General features: G+C 37.9%; 2 protein-coding genes across 3 annotated transcripts in view; one reads left to right on the top strand and one right to left on the bottom strand.

Moving 5' to 3' along the window:
• Window positions 1–515, bottom strand: part of LOC106878497 (zinc finger protein 260) — a 7,912-nt gene extending 7,397 nt beyond the window's left edge. For both annotated transcript variants that reach the window (XM_014927722.2, XM_052970153.1), the window contains exon 1: window positions 263–515. The gene's annotated coding sequence lies outside the window, so the exon portion shown is untranslated. The remainder of the gene's footprint in view (window positions 1–262) is intronic.
• Window positions 516–808: 293 nt separating this feature from the next.
• LOC106877891 (recQ-mediated genome instability protein 2) overlaps window positions 809–5,563 on the top strand; it is a 36,353-nt gene continuing 31,598 nt past the window's right edge. Inside the window, exon 1 of the mRNA XM_052970154.1 lies at window positions 809–947. The gene's annotated coding sequence lies outside the window, so the exon portion shown is untranslated. The remainder of the gene's footprint in view (window positions 948–5,563) is intronic.

Below are 5,563 nucleotides of genomic sequence, written 5' to 3'. Positions count from 1 at the left end.
TACCGAATTGTTCATACATAAGTCATATCAAAATGTATGGTATTTAAGTAATACTGGGGCACCGCCATAAAGAATTTTAGCCGAACGAATTGGCCCCTGGATTCATTTTAAATTTTAAGCTTAGTACTTATTCTACAGGACTTAAGTTACAGGAACGTAAACACCAACACCGGTAGTCAAGCGGTGGTGGGATATATATATATATATGTTATGTCTTGAGAGAGTTATTTTCTTTTTGTGCCTTATTATTTAACACACTCACCGGTAAAATTTCCACTTATTTTTATTTTCCTAAAATTTTCGATGCGTCTTGCAACCTTTTCAATACAATTTTTCTCTTTTTTTTTTTTCTTGCATAGTCGTATGAATTCCTGTGTGTAGAACATAAATTCGCAAGAATTTTCTGAAAATTTCGAAAATAAAATAAGTTACAAGGAGGGTTTATATGGGATGCTTAAATCAGAATTCCGCCAAAAATTTTGAATGGCTTATATCACACACAAATAGCCTAGCTGGTTGCAGATACGTTTGAACAAACACTATTTGCAAAGTAGAAATTTAAAAAAAATTAACACTCCCCCTCCACCACTACAACTTTGCTTTGACGCATGCGCACAAACTATACTCCGGTCATGGAGACTTCTCTCCGGACAGGACCAATCAAAAAGGAGGTCATTGTTCATGCGTTACCGGACGTTCACTCTAAAGCGTGTATTATCTTGCATATATCGGGTAGATATATATATATATATACATACATATACACATTCACTGCGGTCAGTTTCTTATACTGCCAGCGTCTTTTAAAACTTCTTTGTCATTCATTCCGTTACCATAATTCTGTGGGAATACGTTGTCTTTTGGCATCTTCCCAACACCTAAACGCAGCTTGCTGTCCAAGCAGAATGGAAGACTTTCACCTTTTCATTCATTGAAACATACTGCAGGTAAATACACTCCTCATTTGTTTAACAGTCTGATCTATTGATGTTACTCAACATTTTTCGGTAATTTTTTCTTTTTTCGTTGAATGAATTCCTGTGACATCCTAATATGCTGCAAAACCCTTTTGGGGGTCCCCAAAACGAAGTACGATGTGGTGGAATAATTACCCATTTTTCTCCTCGTTGACACATTTAATGGTCTTTTGCTGGGATTTAAGTTAAAAATTCGGACTATCCGTATTTTAGACTGCGCTTAAAAAAAATATTCGAAAATTTAACCAAAATTTTATTAATTTTGAAAACTTTTTAAAACTTTTTTTCTTAGTTGTGTGAATTCCCGTGCGTAGAATACAAATTCACAAAAAGTTTCTGAAAATTAAAAACAATAATGTTATTCGGGGTTATATGACATGCGTAAAGCAGAATTCCGCCGGTAAATAATTTTAGATAATATTTATATCGCGAAAAACCACTGTTAAATGTGAATATTCTTTTGTTTTACTTGTTGGACTGCGGCTATGCTGGGGCACCACGTCGACTTACATTTTTGAAGTCTGATAGGCACTGTCATGGTATTAGCTGTCAGAAATGAAAGTAGAAAAATCCAAACAAGGAATGTTACTGCTGGTTTGAGTTGAAATCTGTTTCTTTGGCTACTGACTTGGCCGGAGCTAGCTATCTGTCTGTCTGTCTCTCCCTCGTAGAATTTAAACAAATGAAATTCAGTTTAAACTTTATAAATAAATATATTTATGCATAATTCATTATTGTTTTTAAAAACAAATCACATACAGCAATCAGCACCACCAATGACCACCACCACCACGCGTAATCCAAAGTTGGAATTAATCACCGCGATATTGCCATCGCCACCGCTACAACAGAAAATAGTATTAATTGGCTTAAGAGACATGGACTTTTAAATACCCCAAAAATATGCCCCTCGTGTGGAGCTAGCATGATGGCTGTGTGGGAAGATGTTTGCTTCCCAACTACATGTCACTGGGTTCAGTCTCATTGCGTGGTGGTTCTGTTTGTTGTTTATAAGAAGCCTTTGGGTTCATTGCTTTTTACTATAGCTGAGTCAACCAATTTCTTGCAAGTGGATTTGGTAGACGGAAACTGAAAAAAAACCCATTTGTCCCAACACCACTGCTTGACAATGGTGTCAGTTTACATCCCCGTAACTTAGCGTTTCGGTAAAATACATGGCAAGGTAGTACTCCAGCATGGCTGCAGTCTACTGAACTATTTTGGTAACTTTTGACCAACTCAATTGGTAAAACTCTACCACTATTTCTTTCAGCCTGTGGCTTTTGTGCCGTTTGGAGGGGGACTGGGTCACTAACAGCGAATAGTTGTCAGGTGGTGTCCGTGAGGGTGATTGGCTTCTCCATTGCCCGTGGTAATGCCATTAGTGTGCGACCATTTGTGGTATTTGAAGTTGAATTGATGGGTATTTTTCCCCATTTTCCACAATTGTTCTTCTTTTTCTATTTTTTTTCTCCTGGCTTTGGATTTATGTTTTTAGTGTGGTTTTGTATTATATATGTACCATATACATACGTGTTATATTCCAGATAAAAGGTAATGGGATTACAATAATTCTAGTTGTAAAGGCAAGGACTCGCATTCTGGCATAACTACAGTTTACTGCCTCACCTAGACTTAGCTTCATGCAAAAAGAAAATTAATGAAATTTTGTAGAGATACATAGACTGCGATTGCGTTGGTAAAATTAATTTTCTATTCAAAACTATCTTAAAAACCGTACTCCGTGCAGACTTTTAAGCGAGCTCCTGCGGAAGGTTAATTGGGCCTGCAGCCCAAAACTAAACGGAGCTAATAGCATGACTGTAATACGACTAGGACTATATGCTCCGGTGGTGTTTGATCAGAGGTTAAGGATGGATGAGAGTAAATTTTGTAATGCAATTATTCTAAGTTGAATTCCAACTGTTGGCCAATTTGTCCCAAAGTTCTTATCTCGACGTAAAATTAACGAAGCTAATGTCATTTATCTCCCCCTTGATCTCTAATGTCATGTGACATACGCCAATGAAGTTGGCGTGAATCAGCCAAGCTTTACCTGCTAGAAATAGTAACCCAAATGCTTTTAAATCAGATCCCAATGCTAGATGTCCAAGAACCAAATGAAGGGCAGATTTTCAATCCCACCATCATCCTGATTCCAAAAAAAGCATATGTCTATGTAGACTGAGATACAGGGGTCCCAGACAGACAGAATTTTGCTTTTATTATAGAAGAAAATTTTATACTTTTATTACTGAATAAATTGTTTATGATTATTACCCTACTTAGAAAATGTATATAATATTGATTGGACGCAGGAAAACCTGGGATGAGGTGGTGAAGCACAACCTTCGAACACTGGGCGTTACCGAGGCAATGACTAGTGACCGCGACTTTGGAGATATGCTGTGCTTGAGAAGACCCGACAAGTCAAGTGAGACCATCACCCGTGGCCTATGCCAGTGGGTGTAACCAGCCCATTTATGAATACCCCTCATTGGACGATAAACCTTGCTTGTGAAGACCTATTGAAGCAAATGAAATCAAAATTGCTGACGTGGCCGACAAAAGTACTGCCTGATTGACAATCTTGCCTGTGGAACGTTAAAAGCACATCTGAACGTGGAATGTAACCAGCCCACTTACGAGTACCCCTCATCCATTGGACAATGAACTTTGCTTGCAAAGACCTATTGTGGCAAGTGTAAACAAACCAAAATCGTTGAAGTGGCCGATGACAGTGCTGCCTGATTGGCACTCGTGCCAGCGGAACGTTAAAAGCACATCCAAGAGTGATCGTTGCCAAGGCCACGGATTGGCTCCTGTGCCGGTGATACATGAAAAGCACCATTCGAGCACGATCATTACCAGCATCGCCTTACCGGCATGTGAAAAGCAGCATTCGAGCGTGGTCATTGCCAGTGCCACCGGATTGGCTCCCTGCAGGTAGCACATAAAAACACCTTTTGAGCTTGGTTGTTGCCAGAACTGCCTGACTGACCCTTGTGCTGATGGCATGTAAAATGCACCCACTACACTCTCGGAGTGGTTGGCATTAGGAAGGGCATCCAGCAGCACTGGCAACGACCTCGCTCGAATGATTTTCTAACGTGCCACCAGCATATACATATGTGTAAAAGCATGTGTGTGTGTGTGTATGTATATATATATATATATATCTCGCCATATGTATATAAAAAGGAACACGAAAAAATGGGATAAGAACGCAAAAATATTTTTTTAAATATATTAAAAAAAAATAGCAGTATCTTGTTTCAGTTAGAAAAATTTTACTTCAATTAAAAATATTCTTTTCAGCATTGCAAACAACTGAATTTTTTCCAGGATATTTTTATAGATGTTTTTTCACTGCTTCACTTTTGGTAGATGCTTGATAAAATATTTTGTAATGGCACTCTCCAATGGAAAGTATTTCCTCCCACTGAAACGCATTTCATTTCAAAACCTTTATTTCCTTGTGTGTAGGGAACTCATGTGAAGAAATATTGAATATTCTGAACTGAAGGATTGCTGATTGCCAGTGTCTTGTGTTGAAGTGAAGAATGACAGCAGTAATAGCACTTCAAACTTTCTCCATCCTATTTTTATTCTAGCAACTATACTTTCAGAACATCCTCCTCCACTGCTAATTAGGTCCATTAGGTAACAGAAACTACTACATCTAGGGAGCTCCAGAGCATTTGAGAAAATCAGTTTCCTGTGTATCCCTAGTGCTCATTGTTCTTTGCATCTTTCACATACAAACACTACTTTCTCTAAACTTTCTTGTGATTCTTCTGCACCCTTTGTGTATCCATAGCTTGCACCAAGTACACTCTATGGAATTTCTGCTTACACCTTTCTTACATATTAAGCTAGGCCTGACAAGAATTCTATCTGCTCTCTTGTTTACTATAACTTTGGTCTTTGCTAAGTTAACTTTTAAGATCCCTTGATTCCAGGTTTTGCATCTACACCTAGAATTTTCTAATTCTACTACAAATTCCACTGAGAACGAGGTCGTCAGCATACAGTAGTTCCTAGGGGTAGGCAATCTTAAATTTCTTTAAGGCCTGGAGATCAACGATGAATATGAAGGGACTGAGCTTTGAGGTCTGGTGAGCACCTACTTATACTCTGTTCATTGTACTCATGTATAACTTTCACCCTATTGACAACACTCCTGTACATGGCTTGGCTCTTATGGTTTTCACAAGTCATTCATTCTCACCCAGCTCACTGGCCTTAGATATATTACACACTTTCAAGAACTATATTCTTAATCTAAATGGCCAACATAGTTGATCATTCTTCCATTTCGTAGTTGGTCTCGATCTAGCCACATCCCTGCTGTTTTTGGGGGTGTTCTTTTGCTTTGTAAAATTACTTACCTGATGATTATGGTCTTTTGTAATGATGTAATGTTTTCATTCTTCTCTTAAAAAGTTATGCAAGAAACGGCTGCAATGAGCTGACAGTTATCCATCGTATGTTATTATTCATTTGATTATATATATATATATATATATATATATATATATAAGCAATGTTAATTCTCTAAATGAAGTATTAACAGTAACTGCATG

This window comes from Octopus bimaculoides, chromosome 8, assembly GCF_001194135.2.
Source record: "Octopus bimaculoides isolate UCB-OBI-ISO-001 chromosome 8, ASM119413v2, whole genome shotgun sequence".
NCBI classification, from domain to species: Eukaryota; Metazoa; Mollusca; class Cephalopoda; order Octopoda; family Octopodidae; genus Octopus; species Octopus bimaculoides.
Note: the sequence above shows the minus strand (reverse complement) of the source record. Positions and strands in the feature narration are given on the sequence as shown.